At 39.3% G+C, this 27,195-nt stretch overlaps 1 protein-coding gene across 5 annotated transcripts in view; it reads right to left on the reverse strand.

The window, feature by feature from the left end:
* The window catches only part of LINGO2 (leucine rich repeat and Ig domain containing 2), a 649,774-nt gene that overhangs the window by 481,773 nt on the left and 140,806 nt on the right, over positions 1-27,195 (reverse strand). For 3 of the 5 annotated variants that reach the window (XM_056117327.1, XM_056117328.1, XM_056117329.1), the window contains one exon: positions 4,686-4,725. The exons of the other annotated variants lie outside the window; for them this stretch is intronic. The gene's annotated coding sequence lies outside the window, so the exon portion shown is untranslated. The remainder of the gene's footprint in view (positions 1-4,685; positions 4,726-27,195) is intronic. 5 annotated transcript variants of the gene reach the window in all.

Raw genomic sequence — 27,195 nt, forward strand, 5'->3', positions numbered from 1 at the left:
CCCGGTGGATGATTCCACAACGAAATAGACCACATCATATTCAATGGACAGTTTTGCCTGACTGATGTCGCTGTTGTCCCAAAATTCCAAACGGGATCGGACCACCGTCCCCTTCGTGCAAAATTCTACTTCACAGAGCAGGGAGAAAGGGCTGCAAAGTTTAAAAAGAGAACTCCCAGAACGACCACCAACTGGGAGCTCTTTGGCACTATTGTGACAACATGGGAAGATGCCATTGTTCAAAACATTGACGAGGAATACCATCGACTGGTACAGCACCTCAATGAATGTGCGAGGAATGCCAAGAGAGAGATAGCCACAAAAAAACGCCTGTCTTCGAAAACTCTTGAGCTTATTCGCCAGTGTGGTTTGACGCATGCCTCAGGCAAACGCAAGCTAACGTCCGAGCTCGCAAAGCAGTGCAGAGATGCGATCAAGGAAGACCTCAAAGAGAGAAGAGCAGAAGTGCTGGTAGATGCGGCAGAAGCCGGGAAAAGTAGTTGCAACGCGCACCTGTCCTTTGCCAACTACAAGACCAAGATGACTGCCCTCCAACGTCCTGTTGGAATCATCACATCCTCCAGAATGGCAATGGAGAAGATTATCCATGACTTCTACTCAAATCTCTTCGATAGCCATATCCACTTGCTGACATACCAAATTCCACAGGATGGATATGTCGTTCCCAACGTTCTCCCTTCTGAAATCCGACACGCCATTTTGTCGGTAAAGACATGAACAGCACCCGGCCCAGACAACGTCAGACCTGAACAACTGAAGAACCTGCCGTCAGTACTCATCAATACACTGGCTCGGCTCTTCACACGCTACCTGTCTGAATGCAGGGTTCCGTCCCAATGGAAAACCAGCAGGACCGTACTACTGTTCAAGAAGGGAGACATCCATGACATTGGCAACTATCGCCCGATCTGCATATTGTCTGCCATCTACAAGTTGTTCGCTCGAGTCATCCTAAATAGGAATGGCAGAACACTAGATGAAGGACAACCATGCGAGCAAGCCAGGTTCCGAAAGGATTCAGCACCATTGACCATATCCACACAATAACCAAGGTCATTGAGGTTACTCGGGAGTTCAAGATGCTGCTCTGTTTAACGTTCATTGATTTAAAGAAGGCCTTTGATTCTGTTGAGATGGAAGAGGTCATTGAAGCCCTAGCCAATCAGGGCATTCAAGCCCAATACATCAGGATCCTCCATGAGCTGTATTAGAGATTCACTACCAGGAACTCACCATTCTACAAAGAATTAATCATTGATGTCAAGAGAGGGGTTCTGCAGGGTGATATCATTTCACGAAATTCTTCAGTGCCACCCTCGAGAACATCATGCAAAGACTGGAATGGGAAGGAATGGGAGTGAAGATAGATGGTCGTCAACTACACCACCTCCGCTTTGATGATGACATTGTTTTATTAACACCAAACATCAGTCAAGCGGCACAAATGCTGGCCGACTTTGACCGTGAGTGTGGAAAGGTAGGACTACAGCTGAATCTTACGAAGACAATGTTTATGAGACACAGCCTCGTTCTTGATGCCCCATTTGCTCTCAATGGAATGACCATCTCCGAATGCAACAGCTATGTGTACCTAGGTCGAGAAGTCAACATGACAAATGATCTGGCACCTGAGCTGCGCAGGAGGAAGAGAGCGACTTGGAACACCTTCAAGAATGTCGAAGAAATAGTTAAGAGGACGAAAAACCTCTGGCTCCGGGCACATCTCTTTGATTCCACTCTTCTTCCTGCATTAACATATGCCTCAGAGACCTGGGCCCTACGCAAACAGGATGAGAACACTATTCAGGTCTCCCAAAGAAGAATAGAAAGAGCTATGCTTGGAATATCACGTTTCACTCAAATGAGAGAAAGAATCTGGAGTTCCGACATCCGTCGATGATCAAGAATCAGTGACGCTGTCTCATTTGCCAAGGTGTCAAAAATCAGATGGGCTGGTCACGTAATGAGATTTAAAGACGACCGCTGGACTAGAGCTGTTACTGACTGGATTCCACGGGATGTCAAAAGACCGCGTGGCCGCCCACCTACCAGATGGTCAGACTTCTTTGTCAAGATCATGAACGATCGGTTTGAGGCTCTTCATGTTCCCAGAGCAAACAGATGCCATTGGGCTACACTAGCACGGGACAGGACAAATGGAGACGTTACTGGCGCCCGCTCGAGCAAATCGACGACTAACGGGAAGTTAAGTGATTAAAATCACACACACATACACATACACACGCATACCTATATATATATATACATATATATAGCACAATACCAGTAAGTCATTTAATTTCAGTATCTTCCATTTGCGTGCAGAATGAGTAGAGTCATATATTGAATATGACACCAAATTAATATTTAAACAGAACAAAAAGGAGGTATTTTTCCCTATTTTTAGAAGCCATAGGAAAAGGTATATTATATCTTGCTCGATAGCTCAGCGGTAGGGCATTTGCCTTGCACGCAGCCAACATGGTCAACGCGAGTTCGATTCCTCTGCCCCTCTCAGAGAGCCCGGCAAGCTACCGAGAGTATTCGATATGCCAGACACAGTAACAACAAAGTCTCCAATGGAGACGTTACTGGGCCCGCTCGAGCAAATATTATATCTTAATGCTTATAAAATTAGAGCTATTGGCATATTCAGGCTTTTCTAGAAAAGCTGATGTGGAAATGCATAACTATTTTTATGCTGTTTAGCCTCATTACCTGATTTTGCAGGTAAATTTTGTACATGATGACAGCTTTATAAAAATAGTTTATAGGCACTGATGTACTTTAGAAACTGAGGCAACGAGGTGTAGTTGTAAGTGTAAAACTAGAGACATCTTGGTGAATTTTTCTATCATTTGCTACTCCTCTAGACTAATGTTTAGTTCTTTAATCTCTAAAATACAGTAAGATAATCTATGGAACATTCACACTCAAATTATTCCACTTGGGCTCTGGAAAATAAGAGATTATAGTTGTAATATACATAGCAGAGAAGGCTAGAACTCAGGATATAAGGGATCATTATTATAGCCATCACATAGTTTATATTGATTATTACTTTATCTATATGTAGCTACTACTTTGGTCATCATTTTTGTTAAAATGTCACTGTCACTGTCCTCCCATTGTTCATCGCTTTGCTCAAGCAGGCCCAGTAATGTGTCCATTGTGACACTTGTTACTGTGTTTGGCATATCGAATACATCACGAGGAGCTTGCCAGGCTTTGCCGTGCAGGCAAGATACTCTCAGTAGCTTGCCGGGCTCTCCAAGAGGGGTGGAGGAATCGAACCTGTGTTGGCCAAGTCAGACCCGTGCACAGCAAACACCCTACCGCTGTGCTATCATTCCAGCCTTGTTAAAATGAGAAAACAATAATTGTTAAAATGACAAAACATTAGAGACACATTATATGTTTGAAATGCTGAATAGTAAAACAAAAAAAAAATCTCTTTTATTAGAAACCCTAGACTTCTGATCCAGTAGAGATCGTTGGAGATAGACTTGAAACAATATACCAGGGAATGAGTAATTGCAAAGTACTCTATTTCTTTTGAGTGTGTTTTATAGTTCATAAAAAAAGAAATCAAATTTGAGGCCTTCAGTCAGTGTTTTCCCTGTGAGCTGCCAAGTTAGAAATCAGATTAATTGCTTGAGGTTACATGTCCCTTCTGAGTGATTAGGGGGAGTCGGTAGAAGAAAAGAGCAGAAAGCAGAATAAGAGATTTACCTCACTGTGGTAAAATCTCCAAGAGATTTATCTCCGAGTCAAAGCTGCAACAAGGAAAGAGGATGTGTACGGACCAGGGCATAGGAAATAAGTCTCAGTTGCATGCTTCTCAGCTAACCAACACTGCCCAAGAAAATGAGGATTGTGCCAAGTCCTGATTTTCCATCTCTAGAATTCTATTTTCACAACATATGAACAGGTGGCAAGAGACTGAAATGAGCACAGGTGTTGAAGTTAGCAGTAGGAATTACTATAGCTTCCAGAAATCTGACAGGGAGACCCCATTGCTAAAACAAGCCCCATCCATTCCAGGTCAATAGCAAAGCCAACTGCAGTTGAGTCACACTTTTCTAGACAACCTCTCCTGGCTAGCAAGGGAGCCTTGCCTTCTGTGTTATTCAAATCCAGAAGGCAGGGTACTTGTTGGGACCCCAGCTGTCTCCTCACAAGCCTTCTCCACAGGTCATTATCCATGACACAAAACCCAGAGTCACCACAGTATGACAGCCAGCAGGACCATCAAAGGAAAGTCAAAGTCTAGGACCCATTCAAAATGGAGGCAATGAATAGACACTTCCCCAAAAAAGTAATACAGATGGCTAATAGGCATATGAATAAACTGTTCAATACTACCTGATATGACAGGAATGCAAATCTAAACAATTCTCACCACTGAGGAAAGCATATTAAAAGAAAAGAGGGATCAGAAGATAGTACAGATGATAAGTGTTTGCTTCATATGGAGCTGACCTCGGTTTGAATTCTGTAACAACATATGACACTTCAAGTCCTGTCTGCAATGATCTCTGAGAACAGAGCCAGAAATAAACCCTGAACACAGATGGTTGCAGCCACAAAAATAAAACTAAATAAAAAAGAACACAAGCAATAAATGTCCTCAGTTAAGTGGCTTAAAAATAAAAGAAAGGTACCTTCATTCACTATTGGTGGGAATATCTTCTGATTAAGCCCCTATGGAAAACAAACAAAAAATTAAGATGGAAATTCCATACTGTCCAGTAACTCCAGTCTTTGGTATTTATTCCGAGAGTATTTAGTTATCAATACAAAAGCTATATATATATGTATCTATGTTCACTACAGTGCTACTTACAATAAAAAGATTTAAAATTAACCAAATATTTAGTGGCTGATGAGTTAATAAAGAAAATGTAGTATAAACATAATTAAATATGACTCAATTATAAGACAAGGTAACTATCGCATTTTTCTATATAGATGGAGGTACAGGCTGTTATGTTTAGAGAAAAAAGAGGGAAATTTAGAAATACCAGAATATCTCTTATATGTGAATATTAAGCTACAAAGTACAGAAATGCATTTCATGCAATGCTGACAAGCTCATGCACTTTGACTAGATTATCAAGCAGTGGAGGTAGTTGGATAGAGGGATGTGAAAGGAAGCTGTGAAATAAAGTGATATAAGGTCAGTGATGGAAGGTCTCTGGCATGTTGAAAGTGGTAATAATATAGTAATTTTGTATATGATAAACACTATTATAACTATGCTACCTCAAATATAATAAAATATGTAAAAATGTTATTCAGACAAATAGATGGAGGCATTCAGTGCCGCTAAACTGTTACTGAGAGAAATACTGAAGGGTCTTCTATAAAGACAAAGAAACTTCTATAAAGCAAAAGACACATAAAAAAATAAAGTGTGAGAATGGAGATTAGTGACTGGATCTCCCTTAATGAGTTATAAGCTTACTCTTTTAAATTAAAAAATGAAAAATAAGCTGAGGGCTTTAGTTTTTCTTAATGGCAATATCTGTTAGAGATTTATAACTAAAAAAGAAAATTACTGGAACTAGACCAATAGTACAGCAGGTAGGGCACTAGCATTGCATGTGACTAACTTGAATTTAATTACCAGAATCCACATATGGTTTCTAGAGTACCACCAGGAGTGAGCCCTTAGCACAGAGCCAGGAGTATGATGACCTGAGTATTGCTGGTGTGGCCTCACCCAGCTATAAATTTATAGGGCAATAATTCTTGATGATCATAGATGGAAGGAATCTCAGTTTAATCTTAGGAAACTGAATTCAACAATACATTAAATGGACCAAACACCATGATCAAATCAATCATACCATGTGATTAATATGATGGTACAGCATACACAAAACACTTATACAATATAATACTGCACTGCACTGCAGTACTGTCCTCCCATCGTTCATCGATTTGCTCAAGCGGGCACCAGTAGCATCTCCACTGTGAGACTAGTTGTTATTGTTTTTGGCATATTGAATACGTCACAGGTAGCTTGCCAGGCTTTGCCATGCTGGTGGAATACTCTCAGTAGCTTGCCAGGCTCTCTGAGAGGGGAGGAAGAACCAAACCTTAATGCAATATAATACACTAAAATAAAAAATAAAAGTTACATAACTCTATCAATAAAATAGAAGAAGACCTTTGACAGGATTCAATGTATATTTATAATTTAAAAAAATCACTGAAAGGGCAATTGAAGGAATTTGCTAATTCCATATTCAATGATGAACAATTGAAAATTTTCTAAGATCAGGTATAAGACAAAGTTTTCTAATTTCATTATTATCATTCAAAATGGTATTGAAAATAAAGCCACAGCAATTAAGAAAGAAATAGAAAATATGGAATTAAAAAGGAAAAAGAACAACTTAAAACATCGCATTTGCAAGTCACATGTTTATGCACATAGAATTTTTTTTAATTTTACAATTGTGTCCAAAAACATAAAGTATCTATGTTTTGAATAGGTATATACTTAAGACAGAAATTGAAAACTTAAATAATTGGGATAAACTTAATACAGAAATTGAAAACGTAAATAATAGAACTATGGGTAAAGAAATAGATAAAATAAAAAAAATGGAAAAATGTTACCTATTCATAAACTAGAATTAGCATTTTTAAAAGAAATGTTTATCTAAGCCAAAGAATTACATAGATTGAATTCAATACCTAATAAAATTTAGATGAAATATTTCAAGTTTATAAAACAAAGTTTATTAAAATTTCTTTGGAATTATAAAATCTCTAGAATAGTAAAACAACCATAATAAAAAAGTAGGGACTTTGCATTCTCTGACCTTGAGTTATACTATAAAGCTATAGTAATCAAAACAGTTTAACTCTTTATTAAAAACCTACAGATATCAATGAAATAGATTTGAGATTCCAGAAGTTAATCCTCTGATAATAGAAAGTATATTAAGGCAAAGAAGTCAAGAGCACTAAGTAAATAAATAAAAGCCTTTTTCAACAATGGTGTTGTGAAACTGGTTAGCCATATAGAGAAAGAAGAGAAAAGAAGGATGGAAGGATGAAAGAAGGGAAAGAAGGAAAGAACAAAGAACAAAGGAAGGAAAAAGTTACACCATTAGCTATACCATATACACAAATAACTCAAAATAGATAAAAGAACCTGATGTTACACTTCAGTTTAGAAAATTCATTGAAAACAACATAAACAGAACACACCAATTGTTTTAATGGTTTAAGTGCTTTGGCAAAGAATTTTTTCCACTGGCAAAGAAAATAGAAAAGAAACAATAAACAAGCAGGACTACATCAAACTAAGGAAACTATTGGACTGTGAAAAAATTATCATTTTATAAATATATACCACTGAATGAAAGAAAATACATGTTTTTCAACTGATAAATTTATAAAGAATTTTCAAAACTCAACAATAAAAACCAACAACTCCATCCAAATAAACAGACTCTGGGTGTTGTGCTGCCAGTAGGTCAACCTGTACCCACTGGGCATACATCAGCAGTCTGATAGAGCCTTCTGGCTTTTTAATAACCCAAAACTTCCATTGTGTCTCTGGCCAGACCCCCAACAATCCAGGACGAAATTTCCCCCCAAAATTAAATGGCCAAAAGTTAGGTATGGGGGAACCATGCCCACACAACACCTCCAGCTCAGCTATACAAACTAATTTACCCACCTTGCTTCAGAGACCCATAAATAAATTTTGAAAGATATCAAAAGCTGTAGTTAATCTTGGACCCACGCAAGGCTGAACAGACCAGGGTAAATCAGAGGGGAGTGTGTCAGCCTGATGTCCACCCAAGCAGAGCCCCCCTCTGTCTCAGATTGCTTTAACAATCCAAAATCACTGCCATGCCCCAGTCTGGACTCCACTGTCTTGGGATGGAACTCACTGGATATAATATGCTGAAAATCTGAGTACGCTAATTTTGTGATTGAAATCCACAGGCTTTCTCACAGTTGTGGTGGGCTACCTCCCTATACCCCCTTGTAATTCTGGAAGACTTGGCAGTCACATCCATACCTCAAAACTTCCACCCAATTAAAAAAAAAAAAGCTACTTCAGCCTTACCTTCCCAGTGAAAATACTGAATGCCCTGAAAAAAACATGAGACTTTTTAGTACCTGTATTGCAAACCATAATGCACAAAAGTAAACAGAGAGAGAGAGAGAGAGAGAGAGAGAGAGAGAGAGAGAGAGAGAGAAGTGCCTGCCATAGAGATAGGCTGTGGTTGGGAGACTGTTGGAAGATGGTGGAGACATGTTGTGGTAGATATTGTACACTGGCGGAGAGATGGGCATTGGATCATTGTATAATTGAAGCACAATCACAAAGTTTTGTGAACAGATATTCTTTTTTTTAAATAAAAATGCTGTTTAAAAAACAAAACACTAAAAACAAAAATACAGATTATAGCTGGACAGATTTCTCCATAGAAGACATATAGGAGGCCAACATACATATAAAAAACTGATGTTATTTTTGAGAAAATACAAATAACAATAAGATAACATCACATACTAATAAGAACAAACTTTTTAGGATTTAACACAAATTCTGTTGAGGGAAATAAGAAGTTATATAATATTATTGTACAATTACATGTGAGGCAAGAAAAAAATACTAGCAGTTGAATACACAAATTAACAGAAGAACCAGAATCATAGAAGACTTCAGGCTCAAAAAATGCCATTTTAATTTGCATTGATCTCTCTTTCTTCTAATAGATAAGAAATGTTTTGTAAGAGTTCTAATTTTTTTTAATTTTTATAATACCATTTTTTTTCTAATTCTCTCAGGATCTGAGCAAATAAAAACATGTCGGTTTTCTTATAATTTCTGAATCAAAACTCAAGGAGACTCATACTATAGTAAAAATGTAGGAAAGTCTATAAATTTGGAAGTCATTACTACACATTTTTTCTTTTCCCAGCATCTGTAGCACTGTAGCACTGCTCTCCCAATGTTCATCAATTTGCTCCAGCAGACACCAGTAATGTCTCCATTGCGAGACTTGTTGTTACTGTTTTCCTAGCATAAAACTATACAATTATAGTAATAATGTCAACTGAGTATCTATTGTACACCAAGAATGATAAACAGACAATCCCGTATAATACTCGTGAAACTTTAGAATTCAGCCTTCATTTTGTAGACAAGGGAAATCAAATCAAGAGATTTTAAGAAATTCACTCTATCTCTTTGTCTCCAATGTTGTGCTGCTCTGCTTCCCCTCCCAGGTCAGTTAACCCACCAGTATTCAAACCCGGGACTTGGCTTTCTCCTTGCAAGCGCCCCAGGCATCCTCTAGGACACTGGGACAACAGCAGCCCTAAGCCTCTTCCTGTTCATCCCCAAAGCTGTGTCGGTCTTCTTCCCCTCCCAGCTTGTACCCCCTCATACATCAGGTTCCCGAGGGGGCATGGCCACTTCAGAAATGGGTGTGCCTTTTGCAGAAGTGGGCATGGGCTAATTCAGGGCCTCAAGTAGTTTAGTCATACCAAGAAATCTAGTGTAACATTTCATTTCCCATGCCTACAAACCATCATGAAGAAACAACGCAAATCCTCACAACGTGGGGAGGATGATGAAAAGAGTCCAGTAGCCTCAGCAGGTGCTACTCACCTAAAGGACCTCTCTGAGAAAGAATTCAGATACGAAGTCATGAAGATGTTCAAAGAACAAAATAAAACAGTCAGACAGATATCCAGTAATATGACAGAAATAATCGAGAAATTATGGGAAGAAATGAGAGCAGAAATTTCACAAATAAAAGATTCCGCAGATGAAATAAAAAACTCAGTCTGTGCCCTCACCAGTAGAATGTTGAAGACACAGCTGAAAACAGAATCAGTGAGCTAGAAGATCAGCTGCAACAAGCCAATCGGCAACAACAAACAATGGCAAGAGACATCAAAATAGCTCTAGAGCAAATCAGAGTCCTAGGAGATGATTCCAAGAGGAGCAACATTAGAATCATTGGAGTACCAGAAGCTCTGGGAAACAATCCCAATGAAAAAACCACGGTTAAAAAAATCATTGCTGAAAAATTTCCACAGCTGGACAATGCAGCCATTCAGATTCAAGAAGCCCAAAGGGTGCCAGCTAAAAGAGACCCTAACAAAACCACTTCAAGACATATTATAGAATGGGTGCTGCAGATAGAGACACAATACTGCAAGCAGCAAGGTCAAAGAAGGAAGTCACATACAAAGGAGCACCTCATAGATTCACAGCAGATCTATCAGAGGAAACCCTCCAAGCCCAAAGGCAATGGTGGGATATAGTGAAAAAACTCATCTCAACTGTCAGAGCAAACACAGACTCAAAGTTAAAGGATGGAAAAAATTCCTGCAAGCAAACAGCTCCCTCACAAAATCTGGGGTGGCCATACTAGTATCCAAAAAATAAATTTTAGGTTGAAAAAGATTATAAGGGACAGCGAAGGCTATTTTCTATTCATCAAGGGATAGGTACAACAGGAAGAAATCACACTCTTAAATATATACACACCTAATGAGGGAACAGTTAAATATTTAAAACAACTGCTAACAGATCTTAAGGAGGACATTGGTAGCAACACAATGGTAGCCGGAGACTTAAACTTTGCGTTATCACCTCATGATAGATCAACAAGAACAAAAGTTAACAAGGTGTCCAATTTCACCACCTATGTCCCCCAATTCCCTCCCAACATCCCATGCTTGCCTCTATGTCAAGCAATTTTCTTTGTTCTCTATCTCTTCTTTTGTCCTTTTGTTATTTATAATTTGCAATGCAGGTACTAAGAGGCCATCTTGTTTGTTCAGGGCATTTGGTATTTTTATCAGGAAGGTAAGATTGGATTAGCTTTTTTAACTGGGTTGCAGTTTTGCAGCGTAGATGTGACTGCTGAGACTTCTGAAAGGACAGGGAGGTGGGGAAAGGCAGCAAGCCTGGAGATTTCAGTCACTAAACCAGCATACCCGAATTTTCAGCAGATTATATTGCAGTATATCAGTAATGAGATGGCAAAATATGAACTGGGGCATGGAAGCGATTTTGGATTATGAAAGCAAGACTCTGAGGGGGGCTCTACTTGGGCAGGCACCTCTCTGATTTACCCTGGTCTCTTCAGCCTTGTGTGGGTCCAAGAAATGAGCCTGTATAGCTGAGTCAGATGTGGTTTATGGGCATGGCTGCCACATACCTAACTTCCGGCCATTCAATTTCTTGGGAAATTTGTTGGGGTTTGGTCAGAGGTACAGTGGCAATTTGGGGTTGTCAGGAAGCCTGAAAGTGCCATCAGGCCCTAATGCACTCACCCTGTGGGTAAAGGGTGACCTGCTGGAGGCACTATACTACCATCATCACCATTTTCTGAGGCATTCTTTCTTAGATATTCATTTGATTTCCTTGAAGAAAGGAAATTTCAGATTTAGCTTTATGTGGACTTAAGCAAGTATATACATTACACATTTTGTAATATTCAGCATATTAAACATATAGAAAAGAACGTCTATATTCATTAAAGACAAGGAGTTTTTCAGCCCTTCCTCTGGTGTAGAATATATTCAGTCCTGAATTTGTCTCTTATTTCTAAGACCAAACAGTTAAGTTCAGAATTATGGTGTCCTCCTTCATTTATTTTTATGAAAAGTTTTATGAAAAGTGATGATCTCTTAGTAACAAGTCTCAAAATGGAGACGTTACTGGGCCCGCTCAAGAAAATCGATGAACAATGGGAGGACAGTGGACAGTGAACTGTGGATAATCTCTTATATACATATTATTAATAGCTTGCATAGAAGATCAAACTTATTTAAAATAATGTTTTATTTTTTGCATATTTGTAATTTAATAACTTTAGTGTTGTTCTTATTGATTAAAGCCATGTAATTATCAATTCTTTTATAAATACTAAGGACAATGATAGCACTTTGTCCATGCGAAGCAATTCTCTCCTTTCCTTTCCACACCCAGATCATTCCCTTTTCTATAACCTCTGCCAGTCTCTTAGCTCAGTGCCTCCATTCTAACTCATATGCACACTTCTAGCATTGCCACTTTTGCATAGGAGACAATTTTGCTATTTTGCAGAGGGGGGAACGTCACATCGGCAATGCACAGGGTATGCACTCAGGAATTTCCCCTGAAGGTGCTCAAGGGACCATATGGGATGCTGGAATCGTGCCTGGGTCAGCCGCATGCAAGGAAAATGTCCTATCTGCTGTACTATCACTCCAGCCCCAGGAAATAATTTTGAAGTTGTCTTTGTGCACAAGAAAGATTAAATGAAGAAATTATTTGCAACAATTTTGTTCATCAAGTACAAATATGTAAAATAATTTTTTCTTTTTTTTGTTAAAGATGGCTGCTATCTTTGGTGGTCACCTGAGTCACCAAAGAAAATGTCACGCAATTCTCTTTTCATCTGAAAGTAATTGCAAACATTGAACATAAGAGACTGAGATTATTAGTGGTCTGTAAATTCAGATTCCCTGTGCAGGTGATTCTGAGATGCTTTACATGATTAGATATTATAGTATATGCTGTGAGAGCAAAGGTTGCATTGTAACTGATTGACTAGAAAGATGCTTTTATTCTTTCTTGCAAGATTTTTTTTCAGATGCTGTCTGTTCTAAGCAACAACTACTGCTGTTTGCTTTATTTTTGTCCCCGTGTTGTTTTCTAACAGGAATACGAGGTAAGATGAACACCACAGTCAAAACGACACCATGCTGATGATGCTGTCCATCAAGCACTTTTGGTGGTCCTGGGGAAACAGCATCCCTCTATTCTGTGTATAATGTTTAAGATGTGGAATGTGCGGACGCACCTGCCATTTTATACAACTCTCTAATCTTCCTCTTTATTAGCTGTCTGGCAACATCATCACACTGGCTGCTTGGTTTAAATCTTGTTCACTTTAGTAATATAAAAAGACAAGAGAATGTCCCTGAAGACATAAATGTAGTCTCATATTGTAGAGGTTTTTTTTTTTTCAATGTAATTTTCCTTGAAACAAAAAAAATCTTTTATATTTCCACAGGAAAAGAGCCGATCTCTTTGCCTCCTAAGTAAATATTTTGCATTACAATTGTCCAGATGTGGAAGATGCCTACAGAATCTTTCTCTGTTTACTAACCAATCCTTTAGAACAATTGCTTAAAAAGACATGCTATAGTATATTTTTCTGTTCTTTTACTTGTTTTATTCACTAAAGTAAAATGTATTGGATTTTTCTATTAATCATGCACTATGTTATGCATTGTGTGTAACAAAATAATAGGCCATTTTAAATTGAAAGTGCAAGTAAAAAAAGATAAATGCACAAAGACATAAATTCTAATATATAATTGGTATAGAAATATGAACCAAATATCCTCGAAGCAAATATCCTATGACTTAATAGGGAAGTGTAAGAAGATTTCAATGAGAAGCAGGAGATATTTAAGTTCAACTTGCAAATGTATGCCCGAGAGTAGACAAGAAGGAAGGCTATTCTCAACAAGGGGAATACAAAAACTCTAGTAAGACAGGAATGAAGAGAACTTCATAAGGTAAGTTTAGAATAGAATATTGCAAATTTCACTTGGATCAGAACAAAAGAAATTTGATTTAACTAACTGCAATTAATACCTAGGTTTGGGGTAGCATTAGAGATGTGGCTAAAAGTTAGACACTGGTTCTAGATTTCAGAGGCACTTCATTCTTCAAATGGCTTTTGAACCAAGGACCATTACCAGGAGATAAGTTGTTTCAGATTCATCTTCTCAAATATGGTAGAGAAGCCACATCCATACAAAGGGGCTAAAGTTATCTAGTATGAGGATTGATTGTAGAAATAACAAGTAAGAAGAAGGAAAGCAACTGATGGAGTCTAGAAAAACCAAGGAAGGGAGGGAGAAGACAAGGTCACAGAAAATGAAGGTACTTTGGCACAATTTTTTTCCAACTTTCTTGGGCTTTAACCTTCCCTTTTAGGGAAATTATTTAAGCTCTCACCTATCATGAATCTCATTTGGTGTCTTCTTATCTTCCTATGAGACATGTACCTTGCTAGTTTCAGACTAGTCTAAAGATTTTAGGGACAGAGGGGGTGGAAAAATGAGGGAGGATGTTTCTGGCCAGGTTTCTAAAGGAGTTCAGTTGGCTTAGATTGATATAATTATACTTTAATTTTTAATTTTTATTTATTTATTTGCTAATAAAAACAGCCAAGCAGTTAAAGCCTGCTGCTTTCTCTTATCACCTTCTGTAACTACCATACTTATCTGTTACCACTTCTCTGAAAGTCTTTGCATTTCTGGAGGAAAGCAGGGCACAGAACTGGTAAGACCATAATAAAGAGAAACTTGGACATTACTTTGCTTGATCTTTTACTGTTAGTGTATCCTATCTCATCCTTGAAATTTGAAATTCAGACTATGTTGCTAGATTGGAATTCACAAATTAACTGTAACCAGAGATGGAAAGATTTTACATATTGTCTTTTCTTATATGGAGCTAGATATGTTTCTTTGAGTTGGCTGGTTTCTATTAGTATCACTTGGAAACACAGGTTTAATTATCTCTTCTACAAAAGACTACTTCAGTTATGTAAAAATATTTCACACATTTCTCAGCTTCTTAGAGAAATAAAAATGAATGGTGGAAAATTCATTACTTGTGTCAACCATTAAGCAGAGACTATTGACTTGAATTTGCTTCTTTATGAGAAAAATAAAAATAAAATCCAATAAGTGAAAAAGACAAGAAAAACCATAATTTTCTTCACATAACTGGTAAAACTCAAAATTAATGTCAGAGTAAATTATAAAATTGTTAAGATATACATTCACTTTTAGTTTATTTTCTTTTCAGTTTAATACATCTTCATTTTTTAAGAAGTTGGGTCATGTTGCTAAGATACAGTAATAAATGCACTAATAACCATCTGCTTACTGTATTTCTAAGTAGAAGTAAATTCTTTGGTCTTTTCACTGTACATGCTACCTCTAACTTATCTATTTATTGTGTAACTTTTTGTTGTTACTGTGTTTGGCATATCGAATACATCACGGGTGGCTTGCCAGGCTCTGTCTGCCATGCGGGCAAGATACTCTCATAAGCTTGCTGGGCTCTCCAAGAGGGGCGGAGGAATCGAACTCGGGTTGGCCATGTTGGCTGCGTGCAAGGCAAACACCCTACCGCTGTGCTATCGCTCCAGCCCAAATCTATCATATGCCTCATTGCTCGCTACAGACTATATATAGTTGGATGAGATACACTGACATTTGAGTGTACCTAGATTTGTAAATCTGCCACAATTTTTAATCTCTCATATAAAAATTAGAGAGTATGCAAAACTAAAATCAGAGAGAGAGATGGAAGGGACAAGATAGTAGAGGCTTAGTAGAGGCTTCAGGTAGGAGGCAAGATTGAATTAATTACATCAAAAAATGTTGGGGGAAGAGGATATATATATACATATATATAAATATATACACACACACACACATATGGTATGAAGAGCCAAGCCAGCGAATCGATGAGTACTGACGGCAGGTTCTTCAGGTGTTCAGGTCTGACCTTGTTTGGGCCAGGTGCTGTTTGTTTCTTTACCAATGAGAAGCTGTGTTGGATTTCGGAAGGGAGAACGTTGGGAATGACATCTCCATCCTGCAGAATTTGGTATGTGGGCAGGTGGATGTGGTTATTGAAGAGTCTGAGTAGAAGTCATGGTTAATCTTCTCCATTGCCCTTCTGGAAGATGTGAGAGAACCATCAGGATGTCGAAAGACAGTCATCTTGGTCTTGTCATTGGCGAAGGACAGGTGGGCATTACAAATGCATTTGCCGGCTTCTGCCACATCTACAAGCACTTCTGCTCTTCTCTCTTTGAGGTATTCCTTTATTGCATTTCTGCACTGCTTTGCGAGCTCAAATGTTCGCTTGCGGTTGCCTGAGGCATGCGCCAAACCACATTGGTGAATAAACTCAAGAGTTTCCAAAAACAGGCGTTTATTTTTTTTTATTTTTATTTTTTGTGGTTATTTCTCTCTAGGCATTCCTCGAACAATCATGGAGGTGCTGAACCAGTAAATCATATTCCTGGTTAATGTTGTCAACAACGGCATCTTCCCATGTTGCAGCAATAGTGCCAAAGAGCTCCCAGTTGGTGGTCATTCTGGGAGTTCTCTTCTTAAACTTTGCATTCCTTTCTCCCCACTCTATGAAGTAGAATTTTGCATAAAGGAGATGGTGGTCTGATCCCATTTGGAATTTTGGGACAACAGTGACATCAGTCAGGCAAAACAGTCAATTGAATATGATGTGGTAAATTTTGTTGTGGAACCATCCACTGGGACACTCCCATGTCCAACATTTAGATTCGGTCTTCTGGAACTGTGAGTTACCATGGATGTTCTTGGTTGACGTGATGAACTCAGAGAGTCTCTCATCCTGTTTGTTCCATTCTAGGCCATGGGTCCCGATGTGGAGTTCTTCAGTTGATCTTCTCGGTCCTATCTTGGCATTAAAATCACCAACAATACTCTTGTAGAAGGAGTGGTCTTCTTTATAGAACTTCTCCAGCTCCATGTAGAACTTCTCAATTTCTCCTTCATCATAATTGGACGTTGCTGTACACTGGCTCAGCTCTTCACACGCTAACTGTCTGAATGCAAGGTTCCATCCCAGTGGAAAACCAGCAGGACTGTACTACTGTACAAGAAGGGAGACATCCACGACATTGGCAACTATTGCCCGATCTGCCTATTGTCTGTCATCTACAAGCTATTCACTCGAGTCATCCTGAATAGGATTGGCAGAACAATAGATGAAGGACAACTTTGCGAGCAAGTCGGTTTCCAAAAAGGATTCAGCATGATTGACCATATCCACAGGATAACCAAACTTATTGAGGTTTCTCGGAAGTTCAAGATGCCACTCTGTCTAATGTTCATTGATTTAAAGAAGGCCTTTGATTCTGTTGAGACAGAAGCAGTCATCGAAGCCCTAGCCAATCAAGGCACTCAAACTCAATATATCAAGATCCTCTGTGAGCTGTATTATAGATTCACTACCAGCATCTCACCATTCTATGAAGAAGTGATCATCAATATCAAGAGAGGGGTTCAGCAGGATGATACCATTTCACCGAAACACTTCAGTGCTACCCTAGAGAATATCATGCGACGACTGGAATGGGAAGGAATGGGCGTGAAGATAGACGGTCAGCAACTACACCACCTCCGCTTTGCTGATGACATCCTTCTAATAACACCAAACATTAGCCAAGTGGCACGAATGCTGGCCAACTTCAACCATGAGTTTGGAAAGTTCGGACTCCAGCTGAATCTCACGAAGACAATGTTTATGATAAACAGTCTCATTTCTGATGTTCTATTCGCTCTCAATGGAACGACCATCTCTGAATGCAACAGTTATGTGTACCTAGGTCGAGAAGTCAACATGATAAATGACTAGGCACCTGAGTTGCACAGGAGGAAGAAAGCTGCTTGGAACTCCTTTAAGAGCGTTGAAGAAAGAGCTAAGAGGATGAAGAACCTCCAGCTCCAGGCACATCTCTTCGATTCCACTGCTCTTCCTGCATTAAAATATACCTCAGAGACCTGGGCCCTACGAAAACAGGATGAGAATGCTATTCGAGTCTCTGAAAGAGGAATCAAAAGAGCTATACTTGGAGTATCAAATTTCACTCAAATGAGCGAAAGAATCCAGTGTTCCAACCTTCTTCAATGGTCAAGAATCAGGGACCCTGTCTCGTTTGCCAAGGGGTCGAAAATCAGATGGGCTGGACACGTAATGAGATTTGGAGACAATCTCTGGACTAGAGCCATTACCCACAGGATTCCACGGGATGTCAATAGACCGCATGTCTGCCCACCTACGAGATGGTCAAATTTCTTCATCAAGACCCTGAATGATCAGTTTGAGGCTCTTCGTGTTCCTAGAAGGAACAGACGCCATTGAGCTACACTAGCACGCGGCAGGGACAAATGGAGACGTTACTGGTGCCCGGTCAAGCAAATTGAAGATTAACTGGAAGTCAAGTGATCAAGTGATATACACATATATGTATATATGTATATTATATTTGTTACAACAACTAATAATTAAGGCCCTTAGAATATTTTGTAATATTAAAAAGATCAGAAACATACAGTGAAGATAACTTAATTATGAAAAAAGTAATTTTTGCAAAGGATGACTGACGCTGATCAAAGTTGTAAATATGACAATATTAAAATTATTTTGTAAATTATGGGGTCAGATAGATAACATAGTGGACAAGGCTCTTGCCTTTCACATGACCAACTTGACTTTTATCACCAGCACCCCAGATAGTTTCCAGAGTCTCATCAGGAGTAATCCCTGAGGGCAGAAATAAGGAGAAAATCCTGAGTACAGCAGGATTAGACTTGAGGACAAACAGAATTATTTTGAAAAGCCAAGTGAATATTAGAATTTTCTTTAATAATTGGTGTTTAATATTCAATTCTTTGAATGGAACTTTATGCAGTAGAAGGGAAAGTAGGTAATTTGTAACTTACAAAATATTTGATGCTCAAATATAAACACAATGCTTCCAGTGTGAAAATACTAAATAGCTCTGACATGGAAATGAGAACTACATCCTATTTTCAAATACACAGGAAGGACAAAAGGAAATTAGATTTAGAAACTGTAACAAAAAGGAAATTAGTTTTCTTATTTATAACCTTCCTTCTGTACCTAAAAAATTGAGTCCTTTCATTCTGATGTTTAGCTTCTGAACTCTTTTTGCTATCTGCCCAAATTTATATTCATGTATTCAATAAGCATTTTCTAACCTCATAGTGTCTAACTATGTCTCTAATGGTTTGTATGTCATTAGTCCACGTAATCCTAGTTAAATAAAAATGCCTAAAATTTTCCTTTTAACAACTGTTCTTATTCTCATTTTAAAAATATATGCATATGTAACATTTCATGTAAGAATTAATTTTTCACATATTCATTATTTCCATAATATGGTACCAAAGTTGGTAGATTTCAGGAAGGAAGGAAGGAAGAAAGGGTGGGAGGGTGGGAGGGAGGGTGAGAGGAGAGTGAGAGGGAGAGAGGAAGGAGGGAAGGAAGGAGAAAAAGAAGGAAGGAGGGAAGAAAGGAGGGAAGGATGAAAGAAAGGACGGAAGGAAGGAAGGAAGGAAGGAAGGAAGGAAGGAAGGAAGGAAGGAAGGAAGGAAGGAAGGAAGGGAGGGAGGGAGGGAGGGAGGGAGGAAGGAAGGAAGGAAGGAAGAAGGGAGGGAGGGTAAAAGAGAGAGGAAGGAGGGAAGGAAGGGGAAGGAAGGAATGAAGGTTGGAAGGAAAGAAGGAAGAAAGGGAGGGAGGGAGGGTAAGAGAGAGAGGAAAGAGGGAAGGAAGGAGGGAAGGAAGGAGAAGGAAGGAAGGAAGGAAGGAAGGAAGGAAGGAGCAAAGGAAGGAGGGAAGAAAGGATGGATGGAGGGAGGGAGGGAGGGAGGAAGGAAGGAAGGAAGGAAGGAAGGAAGGAGGGAAGGAAGGAAGGAAGGAGCAAAGGAAGGAGGGAAGAATGGATGGAGGGAGGGAGGGAGGGAGGGAGGAAGGAAGGAAGGAAGGAAGGAAGGAAGGAAGGAAGGAAGGAGGGAGGGAGGGAGAACAACTATATTAATTTTCTTCCTGGTCACTTCTGCTATTTTTTTTCTTTTCCTTTGTTTCTGGATATTCCGCAAAGACACTCAAATCAGTGCTCTTGACAAAGGGACTTAACAAAGGGGCTTGACAAAGGGGCTCAGTGTTCCTGACAAAGATTGGAACAAAAATAAGTTCTACATTTACTTACAAATTTATAGATGTGGCAAAATACAAATAAATAATAACCATGAGCTTAAATCTTGCTGGAACTCAGAAAGTAGTTAAGAGTATGAGACAGAGGGGACTGGAGCAATTTCCCTAGGTTCAATCCTGACATCCCATATGGTCCCCTGACCACTAACAGAAATAATTCCTGAGTGTCATGCATCAAGTCAGAACCAGTTGTAATCTCTGAACATTGCTGATTGTGACTCAAAACAAGAAAAAAAAAGAAAAGTGAGACAGAGGACAGAGAGAAACACTTAACAAGAAAAGCTATATATATATATATATATACATATATATATAATTTTAGGTACCGCAATGACATTGAATTTAGGACCCAAGCTTTAGGAGAGTTTACTTAATTTTTGAGATTCTGAAGTTCTTTACTTTTTTTAAAAAAGGCTAAAATCAGTAAGAGTCAATGGATTTTTTTCAGCCTAAAAATCTGTAACTCATTCCCTTCCATGAGATAGGCAGGAGTATAGCTGCTACAATGAGTAGTTTAGAAATTAAGCTCAGTAGATATTAATGAGTTTCTGAGGCAAACCATCAAAAACATTTATTTAGAGTATATGAGCATAGAAATGTTCATGAGTTCTTGTATTACTGGGCTGGAAATGATAGACAGATTCAATATAGGACAACATCAATAAAATATTTACACATTTCCTGGTTTTGTGTCTGGAGCCATGAAAATTTTTTTTCCTTATTAATTCCACTCCTGGGAATATACCCGGGAGAGGCAAAAGAATAGTCAAAGTGACATCTGCAATTGTCTGTTCATTGCAGCACTGTTTACAATAGCTAGAATATGGAAAAAACCTGAGTGCCCAAGAACAGATGACTGGTTAAAGAAGCTTTGGTATATCTACACAATGGAATACTATGTAGCAGTCAGAAAGGATGAAGTCATGAAATTTACATACAAGTGGTACTAAATGGAAAGTATCATGCTAAGTGAAATGAGTCAGAAAGAGAGGGATAGACATAGAAAGATTGCATTCATCTGGGTAACATAAAGTAACAAAATAGGAGACTAACACTCAACAATAGCCGAGATAAGGACCAGGCGGATTACTCAATGGCTTTAAGGACAACCGCACACGCTAGGGGAAAAGGCAGCTCAGACAGAGAAGGAAGCACCAAATAAAGGGTGTTGGGAGGTTCCTCTCAGGATGGGGAATGCGTGAGGAGAGTAGACTATAGTACAAACAAGATTGCCACTCAATATCTCTTTCACAAACCACAGCACTCAAAAGGAGAGAGATAATAAAAGGGAATGCCCTACCACAGTGGTAGAGTGGGATGGGAGATGGGGGGAAGGGTAGTGGGAGGAATACTGGGATCAGTGGTGGTGGAGAATGGGCACTGGTGGAGGGATGGGTATTCGATCATTGTATAACTGAAACCCAGACACAAAAATTTGTAAGTCTACAACTGTACCTCATGTGTTTCACTAATAAAAATTTAAGGAAAAAAATTACTGAATTTACCCAATACTGAGAAATAACCTGCTTTCCTTGCTTCTAAATAAAGTACTATTTGTGGTATCCAATATAAAATACATAATACCATTTCAACCCACTAATGTTTTAGACATTTAGTCATTGAATTCTTTGCAATTGAAGGATTACACTAATGCTCCACCCAAGTTATAACACATAAATTCAATTTTGGGTTCAGATGAGAGATTATGTATTTTCAGTTCTTAAAATAATTTATTGAATTATAATATTGCTGAAAATTTCTATTATATCAGATTTGAGTGTTATTTTCTTAAGAGAATAAGAGCAGTTTTCCTACCCTATAGAAACTGTGATAATTTACACATCTGCCAGAATATATGTCAAAATGAATACAGTGGCTTATGTGTGAGACTAGCAAATCTCCTTCTTCACATCATCTTTCAAGTGGATATGGAGTTTTGCTTACTCAGAGAGGCAAAGAAAAGTGGAGTATTTTCGCTTATCAGTTATCCTCACATCACTATGAAGGAAATGACTTTATACACATAAGACATCCCATAATAATAGTTTCTGACTAAGGAAGATTTAAAAGGTGACATAAAAAAACCTCCCTTATTGACTCCCTCCTTTCTACCACGGTTTTCCCTTCCTACCCTAAAACAAAACAGAGGAAAAACAAAACTCAAATCCTTCCCATTGGGGATATTTGACATTTCCTTACATTTAAAAAAATGGCAAATGTAATTTGCTACCACATCACGGTCACGGTCCTCCCGTTGTTCATCGATTTGCTCAAGCGGGCCCAGTAACGTCTCCATCATGAGACTTCTTGTTACTGTGTTTGGCATATCGAATAGTCACGGGTAGCTTGCCAGGCTCTGCCGTGCGGGCAAGATACTCTCAGTAGCTTGCTGGGCTCTCCGAGAGGGGTGGAGGAATCGAACGTGGGTCGGCCATGTTGGCTACATGCAAGGCAAACACCCTATCACTGTGCTATCCCTCCAGCCCTGCTGGATTACCACATAATGGTAATCAATATGGTAGTCAATTAATTAATGTACATTTTTAAATGATATAACACTTATATAACCCCAACAACGGCCAGGATCAAGAGATTATCACACCAAGCTCCTGGGAAAGAACAAGGCAGAGTCTCCTAACCTGTGCCTGACTGTACTCACCAGGGCCCGACAGCTGAAGACCTCCAGGCCCCAGCCAAGGTCATGCCTCACGCATAAAAGAACTGGCAGAGGAACCCAGGTGTGTGGGACCTGGGGCTGAGGTCTCCAAGCCTGCACAGTTTGTGACTGGACCTACCAGTAGGTAGACAGTTACACCCACCAACTGCCGTGTAACCCCAACAATGGCCAGGATCCAGAAATTATCACACCAAGCTCCCGGGAGCATGTGGCCGCATTTGTGGCTGCACAACTTTTTATTTACATTTATTTAATTTTTCAGGGTACCTTAAATACCCCACCCACACGGCAGAGCCTGGCAAGCTATCCGTGGTCTATTCGATTTGCCAAATCCAGTAAAAAAAAATGGATCTCATTCCCCTGACCCTGAATACTGCAGAGTCGACAAGGATGTGGAAGGAGAGGGTGATAAAATCCCAAAGCAGAAATAGGCTGCCAAAACAAAGAAAGACAAAAATGATTGTCTGTACTTTCAATGCACGTACGGTTGCATCTGATGCATCCATCGAGGACCTGATGGCACAAGCACCAAAGAATAGGTACGACATCATTGGTCTGACCAAAATGAGAAGACATCAATCACATCACGCCGTTTTCAACACTGGAGAAGAACTGTTCCTTGGAACAGTGACAAAAGAGGCGTTGGTGGTGTCAGTATCCTTGTCAACACGAACTTAGCCATGAGCATTGACTCAATTGAATGCCTAACAACCCAAATAGGATGATTACACTTGAATAGATGTGGCTCACTGCCGGCAGTTTCTATCTTTGTTGTCTATGCACCAACATCCAATTATGGTGAAAGAGAAATTGAGAAGTTCTACATGGAACTAAAGAAGTTCTATAAAGAAGATCACACATTCTACAAAATCATTGTCGGTGATTTTAATGCCAAGATAGGACCAAGAAAATCAGCCAATGAACTCCACATCGGGACCCATGGCCTAGAATGGAACGAACAGGGTGACAGACTGAGTTCATCGGGTCAACCAAGATCTTCCATGGTAACTCACAGTTCCAAAAGGCTGAATCTAAACATTGGACATGGGAGTCTCTCGGTGGACGGTTCCACAATGAAATAGACCACATCATATTCAATCGGTGGTTTTGCCTAACTGATGTTGCTGTTGTCCCAAAATTCCAAACGGGATTGGACCACCATCTCCTTCGTGCAAAATTCTACTTCACAGAACGGGGAGGAAAGAATTCAAAGTTTAAGAAGAGAACTCCCAGAATGACCACCAACTGGGAGCTCTTTGGCTCTGTTGTGGCAACATGAAAAGATGCCGTCATTGACAACATTGATGAGGAATACGATCGAATGATTCAGCACCTCCATGATTGTGCGAGGAATGCCAAGAGAGAGATAACCACAAAAAAAACGCCTTTGTTCGAACACTCTTGAACTTATTCCCCGACTGGCTTGGCATATGCCTCAGGCAACCGCAAGCGAACATCCGAGCTGGCAAAAGAATGCAGAGAAGCCATCGAGGATGACCTCAAAGACAGGAGAACAGTGGTGCTGGTAGACGCAGCAGAAGCCGGGAAAAGCATTTGTAACGCCCGCCTGTCCTTCACTAACTACAAGACCAAGATGACTGTCCTCTGACATCTTCATGGATCTAGCACATCTTCCAGAAGGGCAATAGAGAAGATTATTCATGACTTCTACCCAGATCTCTTTAATAGCCATGTCCACTTGCCCACATACCACATTCTGCAAGGTGGATATATCATTCCCAATGTTCTCCCTTCTGAAATTCAACATGCCGTCTCGTCGGTAAAGAAACAAAGAGCACCTGGCCCAGACAAAATCAGACCTGAACACCTGAAGACTTATCATCAGTACTCATCAATACACTGGCTTGGCTCTTCACATGCTACCTGTCTTAATGCAAGGTTCCATTCCATTGGAAAACCAGTAAGACTGTACTACTATACAAGAAGGGAGACATCCATGACATTAGCAACTATCGCCCAATCTGCTTATTGTCTGTCATCTACAAACTCTTTACTTGAGTCATCCTGAATAGAATTAGCAGAACTCTAGATGAATGACAACCATGTGAACAACCCGGGTTCTGAAAAGGATTCAGTACCATCGACCATATCCACATGATTACTAAGCTCACTGAGGTTTCTCAGGAGTTCAAGTTGCCACTCTGTCCAACATTCATTGATTTAAAGAAGGCTTTTGATTCTGTTGAGATGGAAGCGGTCATAGAAGCCCTAGCCAATCAGGGAGTACAGACTCAACACATCAGGCTCCTCTGTGAGCTCTATTATGGATTCTACCAGGATCTCACCATTCTACAAAGAACTAATCATCCATGTCAAGAGAGGGGTTCAGCAGGGTGATACCATTTCACCAAAACTCTTCAGTGCCACCCTCGAGAACATCATGTGACGACTGGAATGAGAAGAAATGGGAGTGAAGATAGATGGTCGGCAACTACACCACCTCTGTTTTGCTGATGACATTGTTCTAATAACACCAAACATCAGCCAAGCAGCACAAATGCTGACTGACTTCGACCATGAGTGTGGAAAGGTCGGACTACAGCTGAATCTTACTTCCGAAGACAATGTTTATGAGAAACAGCCTCTTTCCTTACACTCCATTTGCTCTCAACAGAACCACCATCTCTGAATGTAACAGTTATATATACCTAGGTCGAGAAATCAACATGATGAATGACCTTGCACCTGAGTTATGCAGGAGGAAGAGAGCGGCTTGGAATGCCTTCAAGAGCATTGACGAAATAACTAAGAGTACAAAGAACCTCCACCTATGAGCATATCTCTTCGATTCCACTGTTCTTCCTGCATTAACATATGCCTCAGAGACCTGGGCCCTATGAAAACAGGATGAGAATGCTATTGGGGTCTCTCAAAGAGGAATTTAAAGAGCTGTGCTTGGAATATCATGCTTCACTCAAATGAGAGATAGAATCCAGAGTTCTGATCTCCATCAACGCTCAAGAATCAGGGACGCTGTCTCATTTGCCAAGGCATCAAAAATCAAATGGGCTGGACACGTACTGAGGTTTACAGACAACCGCTGGACTGGAGCCATTACTGACTGGATTCCATGGGACATCAAAAGATCACGTGGACGCCCACCTACAAGATGGTCAGACTTTTTCATCAAGACCCTGAATGATCGGTTTGAGGCTATGCATGTTCCTAAAATGAATAGTTGCCATTGGGCTACGCTAGCATGCAACAACATTGAATGGAGACGTTACTGGTACCCGCTCGAGTAAATCGATGAATAACAGAGGATCAAGTGATCAAGTGATCAAACTTTATCATACTCATGAAAGCATCACTGATGGCAAAACATTAAAGATCATGTTCATGAAATTATTTTATTTCAGAGAAGTAAAGGTGCTTCTTGTCACTAATAAAAATGTCTGACAGGGACCTGAGAAATGAAAGTTTATGCTTTGTACATAGGAAGTCCTGTACATACTACACAATCCCCCAGCACTGCCAGGGTGGATCCTTGAGTGAAGAACAAAAAGTAGCTCTGAGCACCAAGGATGGTCCAACTTCCAACCACCTTAAATGTTTGACATGAACATAAAACTAATAATAGCAAAACAAAGTTAGAATGTCAATTATAATATGTTGCACCCTTAACAATGTGACTAAGTGATTTGCAAATATACTTCTTTCCTAACAATCATATAAGGTAATTACTCTTATTTCCCTGAATTTACAGCCAAAGATTAGAGTAGTGATGTTTATGTAGTTCTGATATACAGGAAATACATAGGAAAAGGGAATTCCAACTTAGGCTATCTTATTTCAGAGCACAAATTCTCCACCACTATTCATTGCCTCACAGCATTAGAATGAAAGGGATTGAAAGGTGGGGTCATTTAGGCCACTTTAGTTTACATCCATTAAATTAAATTAGATTGTCATACAGCAACAGAATCCCTTATAATTAGAATAGCTTTGTTTCTGAATGTTTCTCTAGTAGCAGAATTTTCTGTAAGGATATCAAGACTCTTATGTTTTAATTAAGGAGAATCAATGAAGGTAATATTTTTGGAGAAAACTTTTTGAAAGTTGATTAAATTATTCTTTAAAATTAAATTGTATCACCTCCCTTTACATTAAAGCAGTATTTATACATCTTAAACAATGGAGCTTTCTATTAATTTCCCTTTTCTATTCCTGGTTAAGTAGAAAATTTTAGTATCTGTCTTCATGATATTTACTTTAATAGATCATTGCCTTTCTTGCCAATAGCTATTGATTAAGTATCTGGGATGCTTACTTATCTTAAAATTTTACATTACTTAGCCAAAATCTGGAAAAAACTGAGTGCCGAGAACAGATGACTGGTTAAAGAAACTTTGATATATATACACGATGGAATACTATGCAGCTGTTAGAAATGATGAACTCATGAAATTTGCAAACAAGTGGTTCTACATGGAAAGTATCATACTAAGTGAAACGAGTCAGAAAGAGAGGGACGGGTATAGAACAACTGCACTCATTTGGGGAATATAAGTAACAGAACAGGAAATGAATACCCAAGAATAGTTGAGATAATTACCAGGTCTGCTCCATGGCTTGGAAGCCAGCAGCACATACTGGGGGAAAAGGCAGCTCAGAT

This window comes from Sorex fumeus, unplaced genomic scaffold (assembly GCF_029834395.1).
Source record: "Sorex fumeus unplaced genomic scaffold, SorFum_2.1 ptg000034l, whole genome shotgun sequence".
In the NCBI taxonomy this organism is placed as follows: Eukaryota; Metazoa; Chordata; class Mammalia; order Eulipotyphla; family Soricidae; genus Sorex; species Sorex fumeus.